Here is a 17,377-nt window from a genome sequence, read left to right on the forward strand (position 1 = left end):
GTCCTTAATCTAACAGATAATTTTAAGTAGGTAAATTCTATCAGAATTAATAAAATGATAACAAATACATTGCAAGAAAAAAAAATGAGATGAGAGAGATTAGTAAGTATATTAAAGCACATTGGTATATTAAAGCTCTGATTGATTACATTGACAGCTTGATTGGTAATTTAAACAAGATTAATAGACACCATACAGCAGATTGACAGTACATATAAGAAGACAGCAATGATCGCAATGATAAAGATGTTCAGATTGGGTACATAAAGATTGGGAGATTGGGTAGCAATAGATACAGTGCAGTTTTAAAACAAAAGGTAAAAAACTATGAAGATGAAATTAGGTACTTTTTAGTATTGTTTTTGAATGATGCAAAAGTTGGACAGCTTTTCAATTCAATAGGGAGTGAGTTCCATAGACTGGGTCCCTTTATTTGCATAGAGTGTTTACACAAATTAAGTTTGACTCTGGGGATATCAAAGAGATATATATTTCTGGTGTGGTGATAATGGGTCCTATTACATCTGTCCAGGGAGAGTTTCAGAGCAGGATTTGCATTTAAGAACAGGGTTTTGTAAATGTAGTTGACACAGGAGAATTTGTGGAATGAGATTATGTTTAGCATGTTAAGGGAGTTAAACAAGGGGGCTGAGTGTTGTCTGAAAGCAGAATTTGTTATTATTCTGATAGCAGATTTTTGCTGGGTAATGATGGACTTGAGGTGGTTTGCAGTGGTTGAACCCCATGTACAGATACCATAATTAAGATAGGGATAGATTAGTGCATAATATAGAGAGATGAGAGCAGAGTTAGGTACATAATATCTGATTTTGGAGAGTATACCAACTGTTTTAGAGACTTTCTTAGTTATGTGTTGTATGTGGGTACTGAAGTTGAGTCTCTTGTCTAGGAATAGGCCAAGAAACTTTCCATCATTTTTATTGCTAATGTTTATATTGTCTATCTGAAGCTGAATTGCATTTGTTGATTTGCTTCCAAATAAGATGTAGTAGGTCTTTTCTATGTTAAGTGTTAGTTTGTTGGTTGACATCCATAAGTGGACTTTTTCTAGTTCATTATTAACAATATTATTTAGTGTATGTGGGTTGGGGTTAGAGTAGATGAGGGTAGTATCATCAGCAAACAAAATAGGTTTCAGAATGTTAGAGACGTTAGGCAGATCATTGATGTAAATAAGAAATAAGAGAGGTCCGAAAATGCTGCCCTGTGGCACTCCAACGGTTATTGGTAGAGTGGGAGAGGTTCATCTGTGCTTGCATTGTTAGTGTGGCTCTGACCTCCAGAAGGATAGTTCGACACAAGTTACCGCATATAGAAAAGAAGTTACCGCTGTTTCTTTTAGAATTTGCTTAAGTGTCAAGATAAAGAAGTGTAAAATGGGGAAGTGGTCTAAAAACCAGGAAGCGTTTCATATGTCCTGGCTTAAGGATCCCGTGTTTGAAAAATGGATGGCTGAAGTGAAAGAAGATGGAAATAAGGCATATTGTAAAGTTTGTAGAACTGAGATAAGAGCTCATAGAAGTGGTTTAAAGAAACAGTGAAACATTAAAACACAGACAAAATATATCGGAGGTAAGTCATCAGCAGATGAGCATCAAGTCTGTTCTATCAAAGAAGGAAGATAAACTTACTAAATTTGAATGTCGTCTGTCTGTATGTACTGTCGCTATCTAGAAATCTAACACTATGTTTGTAACTCATCTTGTATGTATGTACTTTTACCTGAATAAACATTTGATTTGATTCGATTTGACTAAACAAAAAATTGGGCTACTCTACTTACAAATTCGCTACTTTTTGACCGTCAGCTCGCTACTTTTAGCAATTTGGATCTGGCAACCTTGCATGAGGCTATGGTCGTGTGCAGGCTGTCAGTCGCAATAACTGGATGTCAATTAAACGCACTTTTTTCTCTCAGTTATATTCCAGACCATCCTCCTGTTTTAGACAATACATATAGCTACGGTGTGCACCATCGTATTATTGACGTAATGGGCATTTGGAAAGTAGAATTTGGTACCACTGAATTTGGACAAACCGCAAAAGATTTTGTATATATTTTGCTAATAAAATCTTACCTAGCCTAACCATCCTAGGCCTAATACATGCTATCTGAGGCCTAATATAGCACATATATGTACTATACTAAGCCTAGGAACATTTAAGTTTGTTTTTGCCCTTACTTTCTTCAGACTCTAATAGTACCAAATTCTACTATCTAATTGTCCAGTACGTCAATATATGTACGATAGTCCACATGTATCACAAAGTACTATACAAGCAGGAGGATAGGTTGCAATATTAGACTGTACAAGCAAGATTATATTCACGTCTACTCGGCCTTTGAAAATGTTGACATGACCAATGATCGCATCTCCGTCCAGCCATTATAAGACTGTAAAAATAACTTTTGTAAAGTTATATTTTCAACTTCATTCTCAAGTGAAACGGATCATAATATAAATAATAAACATTAGACATTTCAGTATAAGAAGCAATAAAACACAGAAACATAACAGGAAGAAGGTTACCTAATGAAGCCATAATTTATGTTCACACTTCCATTTCACTTTCACTTAAATAAAACACTTTTATTTTGGGATCAGTGAGGAAATGTTAGGAGCTACAAGATGAGGTTGTTGACGCAGATATGAGACTGTTGACGCAGATATGAGGCTGTTGACGCAGATATGAGGCTGCTGACGCTGATATGAGGCTGCTGATGCAGATATGAGGCTGCTGACGCAGATATGAGGCTGCTGACGCAGATATGAGGCTGTTGACGCAGATATGAGGCTGTTGACGCAGATATGAGGCTGCTGATGCAGATATGAGGCTGCTGACGCAGATATGAGGCTGCTGACGCAGATATGAGGCTGTTGACGCAGATATGAGGCTGCTGATGCAGATATGAGGCTGCTGACGCAGATATGAGGCTGCTGACGCAGATATGAGGCTGCTGACGGAAGCTTCACCAACAGTTTTATGATTAATATGACCAGTGCTGATAGGGATGCGAGGCTTTGCCGTATAAAATCTTTATCAAAACGCTGAAGTTTACTTATACAAATTAAACAATGTGCAAACTAAACAACTGGGTGCTTCTGGATTGTACTTGGATGGGGTTCTGGGAGTTCTACTGCCCAACAGCCTTCTTTCTACCCATTGATTGATTGATGAAGATTAAGCCACCCAAGTGGTGGCACGGGCATGAATAGCCCGTAATTCTACCCACTCATATCCCTACATCTTTATAGTCCTGTTATTATATCCGTCTCACCTCCCCTACCTCTATGTTTATCTTATAAACATCCTCAACCTCTTCTGGTAATCTTATGCCCCATTACAGCCCTTCTCTCCCTCCTAACACATTATTGTTTGGTCCTCTCCTCACCCATTCTCTCCCTCTCAAAAAATCAACCATTCACCCAGTACATCAAGTATCCCTACCTTCACTTTCTGCTCCTTCTCTCTCTCTCCTTCCATCTCACCTTTAACGCTGCTCTACTTCTCCCTCCCACCGTCCGTCACACCATCCCATCCTTCTCACATTTGAGTCCCACGAAGGGAAAGCCTCGCAGCTTTAACACCCCCAGAGCCTTGGTCCGCGTTTCTCAGCTCACGCATTCTTTTCCTCTTTCTCTCTCACCCCTCCTTCCTCTCTCTCTCCCCTCCCTTCCCCTCACAACACATTCCTTAGCGAGCACTAACTTCCCCTCACCTAGACAGTATTGCTCTCTCTCTCTCCCACCTATCTCAGAGTTAACTTTCCTCACAATACTCTGTTTTCCAACCAACAATATTTTTTCATTCAATTCTATATTTATCCTCTGTCCTGACCCTCGTGTTCCCCCCCCCCCCACATCCCGGCCTCTCATCGCGACTGTTCTTATTTCATTTATTCCATCAACCTTTGCTTCTTATCTCCCTCTGTCCTTTCTCTAACTTCTCTAGCCACTAGCAGCCTCTCTAGCCTCTAATTCACTAGCTAATCATCCTCATTTATCCCACACCGTACCTCTAATTTCAACAGTATTGCCCATTCCCACCACTTCCACCCCATTACATCCTGAGCAGTGATCATATTCAGTAAGAACTAGCAAGAGCATATTCTGTTAAATATTGATGGAGGTTACAGGTATTCTAGTGAAAAGTTTGCACTGTGAGATAGAATGTCTATTTGCCTGTCCAAAGCTGGAGGCCAGACGCATGGGGCGAGCTTCACCTAAATTGGCAGAGGGAATGGTGTGGTGTAAGGGATGAACATAGGCTGGTCGGGGTCGCTAGAATTTTAAAGGGAACAGCGTGCCAGTGCCACATTCAAACCCCTACAACAGTTTTTGGCACTGCCCGCCACGATACCTGCGAAATTAATAACGAAAATTAATGACTTTTTCCTTATAGAAATATACACCATTATTCATTGATCTCGGGAAAACTAACAGACATTTCCTGTTATTTAAAGTAAGGCCGTAGTTCTATAAAGCAGGAAAATTATATTCTAAACCTCCAGCTCCAATAGAAAACTGAAGAACCATACATTCAAATGGGGTAACTATTATATTCTGCAAAGATAACATGGATAGAAGGATAGATGAAGAAACAGATCGAAAGAAGATCGATGAATAGATGAACAAATGAATCGATGGATAGATGAATAAACAGCTGGAGAAATGGATGGCCAAGTGGATAGATAAATAGATGACTTAGACTGATAGATAGATAAATAGATGACTTAGACTGATAGATAGATAAATAGATGACCAGACAGACAGATCCCGGGCAACGCCGGATACCCCGACCAAGTCTTTTATACCCAGGTGTTTGGGCATGAAGATGGGATGGCAGACACATATCCTGCCCCAACACCCGTCGTTAGTTCGACACGTGTTTAATGTATGTCTTGAAGCCGTCTAGGGCGCCAGCCATTAATCACGGTGCTTGTCGCCGTCCTAAGTATTCATCAGCCAGCGCCCTGATGCTGGCAGCGTCTCCCGCCTCATCTCCAGACTCAGCATCCTCTGCCAGATTATCAATATATGGTTCAGAGAGATGGATGGCCCCGTGGTGGGTGATGGAGGCTTACGAGCATCCCGTGAGTCATACTAGCGAGATCGAGGCTTCGAAGCTTCTCAGTACTGCAAGCGGTCCTCAGGCTAGGCTCGTTAAGATAGGTTTAATATGGAGACGCAGATTGTGTTTGTTTGCTGTTAATGGGCAGATTGTGTGATTTGCTGTCAAAAGTGACAAATCAATCGTTATGTCATATTCTATCGGGTCATTCAGTGAAATTTTCTTACTAAATTTGATGAAAAGAATTTTATTTGTGACAAGTTATAGAATTTTTATTACATGTCAGAAGAATGGAATTAAAATAAACTTGCCTTGATCATGACACAGACACCACGTGTGACAAAGACACTAGCCTCAGGTGTGACAAAGACACTAGCCTCACGTGTGACAAAGACACTAGCCTCACGTGTGACAAAGACACTAGCCTCACGTGTGACAAAGACACCAGCCTCACGTGTGACAAAGACACTAGCCTCACGTGTGACAAAGACACCAGCCTCACGTGTGACAAAGACACCAGCCTCACGTGTGACAAAGACACCAGCCTCACGTGTGACAAAGACACTAGCCTCACGTGTGACAAAGACACTATCCTCACGTGTGACAAAGACACCAGCCTCACGTGTGACAAAGACACTAGCCTCACGTGTGACAAAGACACTAGCCTCACGTGTGACAAAGACACTAGCCTCACGTGTGACAAAGACACTAGCCTCAAGTGTGACAAAGACACCAGCCTCACGTGTGACAAAGACACTAGCCTCACGTGTGACAAAGACACTAGCCTCACGTGTGACAAAGACACTAGCCTCACGTGTGACAAAGACACCAGTCTCACGTGTGACAAAGACACCAGCCTCACGTGTGACAAAGACACCAGCCTCACGTGTGACAAAGACACTAGCCTCAAGTGTGACAAAGACACCAGCCTCACGTGTGACAAAGACACCAGCCTCACGTGTGACAAAGACACCAGCCTCACGTGTGACAAAGACACTAGCCTCACGTGTGACAAAGACACTAGCCTCAAGTGTGACAAAGACACCAGCCTCACATGTGACAAAGACACCAGCCTCACGTGTGACAAAGACACCAGCCTCACATGTGACAAAGACACCAGCCTCACGTGTGACAAAGACACCAGCCTCACATGTGACAAAGACACCAGCCTCACGTGTGACAAAGACACTAGCCTTGCGTGTGACAAAGACAAAGACCCACAAAGCAGTATCGGGTGACGGGGTTCCTCTCGCCTCTCTTAATATTGCGCGTCTCCTGTTCCCCGCGCGGGCCGCCTCTCATCTTCCAGGGCGGCCAGATGGTCCACTTTTCTCTTGACGACGTCGCTAACACACTCACGTGTTCACCAGAATGTGAACTGTGCTTGTGAACAACGACGTGTAGTGTTCACCTCTCGTGTGCGTGGCACTCTTGCCATGGTGGGTGTTGCTCTACAGTAAACTCAGAGTTGAAGGATACTTTCTGTACTATTTGTTTGGTATCCTTCCATGCGCCAATTTTCGATTTTTACTCCTACTTCGAGTACTTTAAGTTGACACAATGGCTCGTCACTTGAATATATATATATAGGGAATGATTCCTTCAGATCGAGTGACTTCCTCAGACCGAGTTTAGAGTTCTGCTTCACAGAACTGGATACTAGCTGGACAGAACTGGAAACTAGCTGGACAGAACTAGAAACTAGTTGGACAGAACTGGATACTAGCTGGACAGAACTAGAAACTAGTTGGACAGAACTGGATACTAGCTGGACAGAACTAGAAACTAGTTGGACAGAACTGGATACTAGCTGGACAGAACTAGAAACTAGTTGGACAGAACTGGATACTAGCTGGACAGAACTAGAAACTAGTTGGACAGAACTGGAAACTAGCTGGACAGAACTAGAAACTAGTTGGACAGAACTGGATACTAGCTGGACAGAACTAGAAACTAGTTGGACAGAACTGGATACTAGCTGGACAGAACTAGAAACTAGTTGGACAGAACTGGATACTAGCTGGACAGAACTAGAAACTAGTTGGACAGAACTGGATACTAGCTGGACAGAACTAGAAACTAGTTGGACAGAACTGGATACTAGCTGGACAGAACTAGAAACTAGTTGGACAGAACTGGATACTAGCTGGACAGAACTAGAAACTAGTTGGACAGAACTGGAAACTAGCTGGACAGAACTAGAAACTAGTTGGACAGAACTGGATACTAGCTTGACAGAACTAGAAACTAGTTGGACAGAACTGGATACTAGCTTGACAGAACTAGAAACTAGTTGGACAGAACTGGATACTAGCTGGACAGAACTAGAAACTAGTTGGACAGAACTGGAAACTAGTTGGACAGAACTGGAAACTAGTTGGACAGAACTGGAAACTAGTTGGACAGAACTGGAAACAAGCTGGACAGAACTGGAAACTAGTTGGACAGAACTGGAAACAAGCTGGACAGAACTGGAAACTAGCTGGACAGAACTGGAAACTAGTTGGACAGAACTGGAAACTAGTTGGACAGAACTGGAAACTAGTTGGACAGAACTGGAAACTAGTTGGACAGAACTGGAAACAAGCTGGACAGAACTGGAAACTAGCTGGACAGAACTGGAAACTAGTTGGACAGAACTGGAAACAAGCTGGACAGAACTGGAAACTAGTTGGACAGAACTGGAAACTAGTTGGACAGAACTGGAAACTAGTTGGACAGAACTGGAAACTAGCTGGACAGAACTGGAAACAAGCTGGACAGAACTGGAAACTAGTTGGACAGAACTGGAAACTAGTTGGACAGAACTGGAAACTAGTTGGACAGAACTGGAAACTAGCTGGACAGAACTGGAAACTAGCTGGACAGAACTGGAAACTAGTTGGACAGAACTGGAAACAAGCTGGACAGAACTGGAAACTAGTTGGACAGAACTGGAAACAAGCTGGACAGAACTGGAAACTAGCTGGACAGAACTGGAAACTAGTTGGACAGAACTGGAAACTAGTTGGACAGAACTGGAAACTAGTTGGACAGAACTGGAAACAAGCTGGACAGAACTGGAAACTAGTTGGACAGAACTGGAAACAAGCTGGACAGAACTGGAAACTAGCTGGACAGAACTGGAAACTAGTTGGACAGAACTGGAAACTAGTTGGACAGAACTGGAAACTAGTTGGACAGAACTGGAAACTAGTTGGACAGAACTGGAAACAAGCTGGACAGAACTGGAAACTAGCTGGACAGAACTGGAAACTAGTTGGACAGAACTGGAAAGTAGCTGGACAGAACTGGAAAGTAGCTGGACAGAACTGGAAAGTAGCTGGACAGAACTGGAAACTAGCTGGACAGAACTGGAAACTAGCTGGACAGAACTGGAAACTAGCTGGACAGAACTGGAAACTAGCTGGACAGAACTGGAAACTAGCTGGACAGAACTGGAAAGTAGCTGGACAGAACTGGAAACTAGCTGGACAGAACTGGAAAGTAGCTGGACAGAACTGGAAACTAGCTGGACAGAACTGGAAAGTAGCTGGACAGAACTGGAAACTAGCTGGACAGAACTGGAAAGTAGCTGGACAGAACTGGAAACTAGCTGGACAGAACTGGAAAGTAGCTGGACAGAACTGGAAACTAGCTGGACAGAACTGGAAACTAGCTGGACAGAACTGGAAAGTAGCTGGACAGAACTGGAAACTAGCTGGACAGAACTGGAAACTAGCTGGACAGAACTGGAAACTAGCTGGACAGAACTGGAAACTAGCTGGACAGAACTGGAAACTAGCTGGACAGAACTGGAAACTAGCTGGACAGAGCTGCAAACCAGCTTCACAGTGGCGGACACCTGCTCAACAGAGTTGACATCTAGCAGTGCCCTCTTTGCTTTTGTGTGTATTTTACCTCAATAAACTTATTTCTATTTCAATTTCTGTGTAAGACATTATAAACAATAAGAGTTCTCTCTCTCCATATTACTTTTGTACACAATCGCGGTTCCTATTAACCATAAATTTGTTAAGAGTTTTTTTTCATCTTAATTTAATAATATACAATATAAATCATATATACATCAATTTAGAAGGAAATACTACATTACATATAGAGTAGTACAATTTTCAGTAAACAGGTGTTTCATATTATCACAGAGAATGAACTTAAAACCCCTAAATGTTATACTTATTTTTCTTTAAATGATTTACAGTTTTAGAGATTATATTTACATTAATTTACAGGTTAAATTATTACATATACATATATTTATAAAGAGCTGGCTATCCTGACGATATGAAATATGAACAACTAAAACTCACTCATTACGGTGGGAATGAATGAATGTCTGATCTGTCTGTATAAACGTTGGAGATGCAGAAATATTGAACTGTTTTCACCTGATTCAGGAATAATTTAGTTAAGGAATGTGAAAGAGTGGTGTTGGGTGTTTGGTAAAAGTTAGCAACATTATGAAACAGAATAAGTGTTTGAAGTGATGGGCAAATTAAAGATACCTTATTTGTTAGAAGAAAAAACTAGTAATAGTTTAAAATCCATGTTATATGTTTTGACTGTCTATCTATCTAATAGCGTATTGCTACATTTTGACTTTGTTAAGTTTTACATTGCTGTGTAATGCATAGAATTTTATATGTGGTGAACAGAACCTCCTCTTACTGCTCATAGATAATGGTGGATGTAAGTATTTTATGGAATATGACTCCTCTTATTCAAATCCTTTTTAAAACTAGATACAATATCCATGTTAAGCTTTGGTTTCTCTTCACTGTTAACACGAGAGGGGGGGGGGGGGCAGGAGAAACAACCGCTGATTAGGCGGTGACGGTAAAGCCATGACGTCGAAGGCTAACGAGCCTTCAGCGATAAGGGTAGAGAGACAAGACCACTCGATATGAAATGTCGGAACTGGAAACTGTCCAGTTCTGTCATGGAGTCCATATCTAGTCAAGGATAAGACTAAACTGGAAAAGGTTCAAAGGTTTGCCACCAGACTAGTACCCGAGCTGAGAGGTATGAGCTACGAGGAGAGACTACGGGAATTAAACCTCACTTCGCTGGAAGACAGAAGAGTTAGGGGGGACATGATCACCACATTCAAGATTCTGAAGGGGATTGATAGGGTAGATAAAGACAGTCTATTTAACACAAGGGGAACACGCACAAGGGGACACAGGTGGAAACTGAGTGCCTAAATGAGCTACAGAGATATTAGAAAGAACTTTTTTAGTGTCAGAGTGGTTGACAAATGGAATGCATTAGGAAGTGATGTGGTGGAGGCTGACTCCATACACAGTTTCAAGTGTAGATATGACAGAGCCCGATAGGCTCAGGAATCTGTACACCTGTTGATTGACGGTTGAGAGGCGGGACCAAAGAGCCAGAGCTCAACCCCCGCAAACACAACTAGGTGAGTACAACTAGGTGAGTACACACACACACACACAGGGTGCTAAACGCCTCAGGGTTGTCTTACCCCGCATATCCGGAGTCAAGGTCAGACGATCTGAAACTGCGTGACTGTCTAAGAGAGAACATATACGGACTTGACGTGTTGAGCCTAGCAAAACTCAAACCATCTATTTCATTAATGCATCAGCTGGGTTGGCAGATATAAAAACGAGGGGGTGTAAATACCTGCTTCAACTATGTTGTATGTTAGAGCGAGCCTTGAAATAAAACCCGATAAATGGCTTGTACTCAGAGATAATGAAAAACCCAATTTAAAAAATATAATATCAAGTCTATGATTTTCCACATTACGTGACATTACATTGTGTCTTACAAGGTCTAAAACAGTCACACAGTAAAAGAATGAGCAAATGATGTTTGCACGTGGGTCACGTTACGTTAGGTAGACACGCTTTACATTTCAAAATGATATTTATTTGGACGACAGAACGCTGATTTCTGCGTTACAATACATTGCGCATGTTACAAGGGAGCTAAAACAGACTCGCAGTAATATTTATATGAAGACTACGATTGAAGACTAGCTTACGGTGCTCGTTACTCTTAAAGAAGTTATTTGGGGAAGAATGATGATCGCACATTGGTCACGTTACGTTTCAAGGTTACAAGGGATGGCCTCCGTGCTTATTCTGATAGAGACATGTCAGTCTTCCTTCGGTTAATGTACCGTTTTAAGTCTCCAAACCTAATGGTGCGTTTGTGAACTGGGTTATAAAGGCTTTTGCACAGAACAACCGGTCTATCCAATCCTACGTAATTAATGGCTATCAACTGAAAGTATCTTAAACTAAAAACTAAGTTCCTCTGTTAACATCACACACCGACTATTCCATTGAGAATTACTAAGGTGAAGATTAGTCACCTGTAGGATCGTGTGCTAATGTGAGGATGAAAGAGTGGCTGAGCTGGGTGACAACTCAGCGATAAGGAGAGAGATACAAGACCACTCGATATGAAATGTGAAAAACTATATATAAAAAGTTAAATGAATTAGAAATACTGTTAACGCTAAATAACCAGAAGCTATAATTGAAAGGAAAACGTTATGTGAACAGACCCATCCGGAGAAAGCAAAGATGATTGCCTGTCCCCTAACTATTTAATAATCTGTATACTGAGAAAAGCGTGTAGGATGGCTGGTTGGTTGGTAACCAGTGACTGCTAAGTGTATCCTATGCAGCTGGGTGTTTACAAAATACGTCACCGCTCGCTCATGGCTCATTAGAAACAGTCACCCAGGGTCCTGTGTTTAAGACATGAACTAATGACGTCCCTTTTAGTGTATCTCTGATGTATACCCCGCTGTGAGAGAGAGACAACTCCTGTTACGACTTAGGTGGGTGGTTCCACTTTCATACCGCTCTCATCGGTAAGAACATAGAACGAAATGGTAGCGTCATAATGTTTTGTATATGTTTACTCTCAGCGCAATGCTTGGAATTTGTATGTGGGGAACATGGCTCACCTAAGGGAGAGAGAGAATGAATGACGCGTTTGAGGTAGGGCGGAGGTCAGACCTATGACCTTCCTTCTATTCAAGCTCATTCAGGAAGAATGCCTTGCGAGATCTGGCTCGTAGACTGAAGTATCAATCACAGCCTGGTTGATCAGCCCCAGGATGCAATTCCACAACAGTTGTGTTACAATCCCAAGTCCATCGTCAGAGTACGGAGCAGTGACGTCAGTGCCATCTGTGAGTCCGCTCCAAAACCCCCACAACATGGTCAACGCCATCTAGTGATGACGGGAATATACCGGCGAGAGGCGCTAGATTCCTGTCCCAGTCGGCTCGAGAGGTAGCCGGTGCTGACCTCTGGTGAGGTGACGCTTAGACAATGAGCGCCATCTATGGAGCGAAAAGGTGGACGTTTGTGGCTAAGCCAGTAAGTGATGTTTCCTAGTGGTCCCATGTAGTGTCCCAGTGTACTGATGACGAGTCTGTATTCACAGAGTCAACGTGGGGCTGCTGTGATGTACGAAGAGTCAGTCTACCCAAGGCAGCCAAGGTCTCTACACCAGTCTGCTTTACAGAAGCAGTGAGCCGCCGTCGGACGAGAACTGTAGTGTGTTCAACTGTTTGCCTGAGGAGTGGCAGTGACGGGATTCGCCGTACCCGAGGCTGGCTAGTGGAAGAGACAACCAACTGTGGTGCCGAAAGAGGAGAGTAACCAGCGAGTTACATGAAGCTCCTGCCTAGGGCTCGCAACCCTAGTATTCGCTCGAGAAGTGGCCTAACAACGTGAGGCTGATTGGTACCTGCCAGCAACAGGCTGGACTGTGGTTGTGGGCCTTCACGACGAGGCACCTAGTGGAATTGTGATTTGGCTGGCCCGTGGCCAGGGTAGACTCATCGTTGTTTCCTGGTACCTGCTGAGGGTAGTGCCATAGATAAGGAAACCCGGTACAAGACTGCACGGAGTGAGCTTCGCCGAGTGTTCAGTGTCTTCTGAGAGAGACGATGATGTACATAGTGTAGTAATATTTTCCGTTTAAGACTTTTATATATATATGGTGATGGGAAGAATAATTATATATGGTTAAAGTGATGAACTTGTGTATTTAATGTACCTCCCCTTTTTATTTTACTTGCATTACTGAGCTCGCCTCTTGAAAGCCTCTACTAACTTGGGGCCGGATATATGAACTTTCATACCACTTGAAAAGAACCCGGTTGCGTCCCATTGTGGCCGTAACAAGTTGCCAAACTACTGGGTATACCTATTTACTGCTAGGTGAACAGAGGTACTAGGTGATAGGAAAAAAAAATTCCATAACACCGGAGTTCAAACTCGGGTGTCCTGACTGTGAATCATGAAAGGGAGTCGAACCAGGGTCTGCATTACTCCTAGCGATTCAGGTATTCATAAAATATACCTTGTGAGAGAATGTTGCATTATGAAGCTGCTTGTATGTCTTCTCTCCAGTGATGGTGTGAGTGTCTTCCAGAAGTGTTAAGCTGCCAGGGATGTGAGGTGTTGGTATAGAGCCCTGGTGGTCTTGTCTTCCAGAAGTGTTAAGCTGCCAGGGATGTGAGGTGTTGGTATAGAGTCCTGGTGGTCTTGTCTTCCAGAAGTGTTAAGCTGCCTGGGATGTGAGGTGATGGTATAGAGTCCTGGTGGTCTTGTCTTCCAGAAGTGTTAAGCTGCCAGGGATGTGTGGTGTTGGTATAGAGTCCTGGTGGTCTTGTCTTCCAGAAGTGTTAAGCTGCCAGGGATGTGAGGTGTTGGTATAGAGTCCTGGTGGTCTTGTCTTCCAGAAGTGTTAAGCTGCCAGGGATGTGAGGTGTTGGTATAGAGTCCTGGTGGTCTTGTCTTCCAGAAGTGTTAAGCTGCCTGGGATGTGAGGTGATGGTATAGAGTCCTGGTGGTCTTGTCTTCCAGAAGTGTTAAGCTGCCAGGGATGTGTGGTGTTGGTATAGAGTCCTGGTGGTCTTGTCTTCCAGAAGTGTTAAGCTGCCAGGGATGTGTGGTGTTGGTATAGAGTCCTGGTGGTCTTGTCTTCCAGAAGTGTTAAGCTGCCAGGGATGTGAGGTGTTGGTATAGAGTCCTGGTGGTCTTGTCTTCCAGAAGTGTTAAGCTGCCAGGGATGTGTGGTGTTGGTATAGAGTCCTGGTGGTCTTGGCCTAGTTCCTGCCCTCTTGTCTTCCAGAAGTGTTAAGCTGCCAGGGATGTGTGGTGTTGGTATAGAGTCCTGGTGGTCTTGGCCTAGTTCCTGCCCTCTTGTCTTCCAGAAGTGTTAAGCTGCCAGGGATGTGAGGTGTTGGTATAGAGCCCTGGTGGTCTTGTCTTCCAGAAGTGTTAAGCTGCCAGGGATGTGAGGTGTTGGTATAGAGTCCTGGTGGTCTTGTCTTCCAGAAGTGTTAAGCTGCCAGGGATGTGTGGTGTTGGTATAGAGTCCTGGTGGTCTTGGCCTAGTTCCTGCCCTCTTGTCTTCCAGAAGTATTAAGCTGCCAGGGATGTGTGGTGTTGGTATAGAGCCCTGGTGGTCTTGTCTTCCAGAAGTGTTAAGCTGCCAGGGATGTGAGGTGTTGGTATAGAGTCCTGGTGGTCTTGTCTTCCAGAAGTGTTAAGCTGCCTGGGATGTGAGGTGATGGTATAGAGTCCTGGTGGTCTTGTCTTCCAGAAGTGTTAAGCTGCCAGGGATGTGTGGTGTTGGTATAGAGTCCTGGTGGTCTTGTCTTCCAGAAGTGTTAAGCTGCCAGGGATGTGAGGTGTTGGTATAGAGTCCTGGTGGTCTTGTCTTCCAGAAGTGTTAAGCTGCCAGGGATGTGAGGTGTTGGTATAGAGTCCTGGTGGTCTTGTCTTCCAGAAGTGTTAAGCTGCCTGGGATGTGAGGTGATGGTATAGAGTCCTGGTGGTCTTGTCTTCCAGAAGTGTTAAGCTGCCAGGGATGTGTGGTGTTGGTATAGAGTCCTGGTGGTCTTGTCTTCCAGAAGTGTTAAGCTGCCAGGGATGTGTGGTGTTGGTATAGAGTCCTGGTGGTCTTGTCTTCCAGAAGTGTTAAGCTGCCAGGGATGTGAGGTGTTGGTATAGAGTCCTGGTGGTCTTGTCTTCCAGAAGTGTTAAGCTGCCAGGGATGTGTGGTGTTGGTATAGAGTCCTGGTGGTCTTGGCCTAGTTCCTGCCCTCTTGTCTTCCAGAAGTGTTAAGCTGCCAGGGATGTGTGGTGTTGGTATAGAGTCCTGGTGGTCTTGGCCTAGTTCCTGCCCTCTTGTCTTCCAGAAGTGTTAAGCTGCCAGGGATGTGAGGTGTTGGTATAGAGCCCTGGTGGTCTTGTCTTCCAGAAGTGTTAAGCTGCCAGGGATGTGAGGTGTTGGTATAGAGTCCTGGTGGTCTTGTCTTCCAGAAGTGTTAAGCTGCCAGGGATGTGTGGTGTTGGTATAGAGTCCTGGTGGTCTTGGCCTAGTTCCTGCCCTCTTGTCTTCCAGAAGTATTAAGCTGCCAGGGATGTGTGGTGTTGGTATAGAGCCCTGGTGGTCTTGTCTTCCAGAAGTGTTAAGCTGCCAGGGATGTGAGGTGTTGGTATAGAGTCCTGGTGGTCTTGTCTTCCAGAAGTGTTAAGCTGCCAGGGATGTGAGGTGTTGGTATAGAGTCCTGGTGGTCTTGTCTTCCAGAAGTGTTAAGCTGCCAGGGATGTGTGGTGTTGGTATAGAGTCCTGGTGGTCTTGTCTTCCAGAAGTGTTAAGCTGCCAGGGATGTGAGGTGTTGGTATAGAGTCCTGGTGGTCTTGTCTTCCAGAAGTGTTAAGCTGCCAGGGATGTGTGGTGTTGGTATAGAGTCCTGGTGGTCTTGTCTTCCAGAAGTGTTAAGCTGCCAGGGATGTGTGGTGTTGGTATAGAGTCCTGGTGGTCTTGTCTTCCAGAAGTGTTAAGCTGCCAGGGATGTGAGGTGTTGGTATAGAGTCCTGGTGGTCTTGGCCTAGTTCCTGCCCTCTTATCTTCAGCTGGCAAGTTGACTTTTGTAGTTCTTGCCTCATGTGTCAAGACGTTTGGGCTGTGTTAAATATATGACAAGTATGTTAAATATGTGTTACACAGGTGGCAAGTGATTAGTTGTAACACAACCAATCTCGAACATGTGAAATACGAAATACAAAATTATTTGAGTGTCCTCTAGAATTTTATTTACAGAAAACCAAATTCTTTAAACTGAAAAAAAAACGAATTAAGCAGAGACATTTTAAATTTTACCCCAACGGTTTATAATACTATAAAGTTATAACTAGTGAATATTCTTTGTGTAAGCCAAAGGTTCACTTACCAGTTTACAAGGAGACTATTAATGGAACTCTAACATGATATGCAGGTAGCATGTTCCTGTGAGACGTACTCGCAGGAGACGTAATCCCAGGAGACGTACTCACTGGAGACGTACTCGCAGGGGACGTACTCGCAGGAGACGGGTCCAGGGTTCGAGTCTCCTACAATCCAGGTGAATGAAATTTAGGGTTGTTGTTGTGTTGTAAATCTATCATCCCAGGGAGGGTTATTAAGGCCACCACAACAACTTGTTCATCAACCGGCAAGTATTCATTAGTCATGAATACAATCCAGGCCTAATACAAACTTCCTGTGTATATATATACACCGAAGAATGGAATATATCTCTCAATGTTTATACACCAAAGAAATTTAATATCTCTCGGTGTATACTCTTGTTGTATGTTGATGTATATCAGGAGAAGGTGCTGACGTACTCGACTTTATTACAGCCAAAACGTCACATGTTACGTGTATGGAAGCATCACGGAATGCTGTTCTGTTCTCCGGCATCTCAGCTTGTGCTAACATTATACTTGCAGCTAATATATTATTGAACCTTTAGGTATACTGTTAGTGCTTGTTTCGCGTTGTGTATCTTGACACAAATCCCATTTCAATAGTGTTATTCTAAGACGTAATTAAGTCCCCGTATAGCTAAGTCTATTGGACTTTAAAAGTCTCATATTCATTTTCCTCGAAATTTATATTTTTTACCATCATATTTGTCAAGAAAACTCCTCATTCCTTTCTCTGTGGGAATTTGATATTTGTCTTTGAATATCGTATTTTCTCCCTTGAGCCATATTCTTTCCCCATAATGCCTTGCCTGAGCCACTGTATCCGGGTCCTGCTCTTGAGACACCTGTGGGCGGCCCGGTCTCCTCTCACAAATGATGTCCTATTGTGTGTCTTTATATTTTAAACCTGGAGAGAAAGTATTCTCAAAATGTTTAATATGAAACTGTCAGCCGGAGTCCATGGACTGTGTGTGTGTGTGTGTGTGTGTGTGTGTGTACTCACCTAATTGTACTCACCTAATTGT

General features: G+C 43.3%; 1 long non-coding RNA gene across 1 annotated transcript in view; it reads right to left on the minus strand.

Annotated features, from left to right (window-relative positions):
- The window catches only part of LOC138368247 (uncharacterized), a 259,253-nt gene that overhangs the window by 9,200 nt on the left and 232,676 nt on the right, over nucleotides 1-17,377 (minus strand). The window lies entirely within an intron of this gene.

This window comes from Procambarus clarkii, chromosome 3 (assembly GCF_040958095.1).
Source record: "Procambarus clarkii isolate CNS0578487 chromosome 3, FALCON_Pclarkii_2.0, whole genome shotgun sequence".
NCBI classification, from domain to species: domain Eukaryota; kingdom Metazoa; phylum Arthropoda; class Malacostraca; order Decapoda; family Cambaridae; genus Procambarus; species Procambarus clarkii.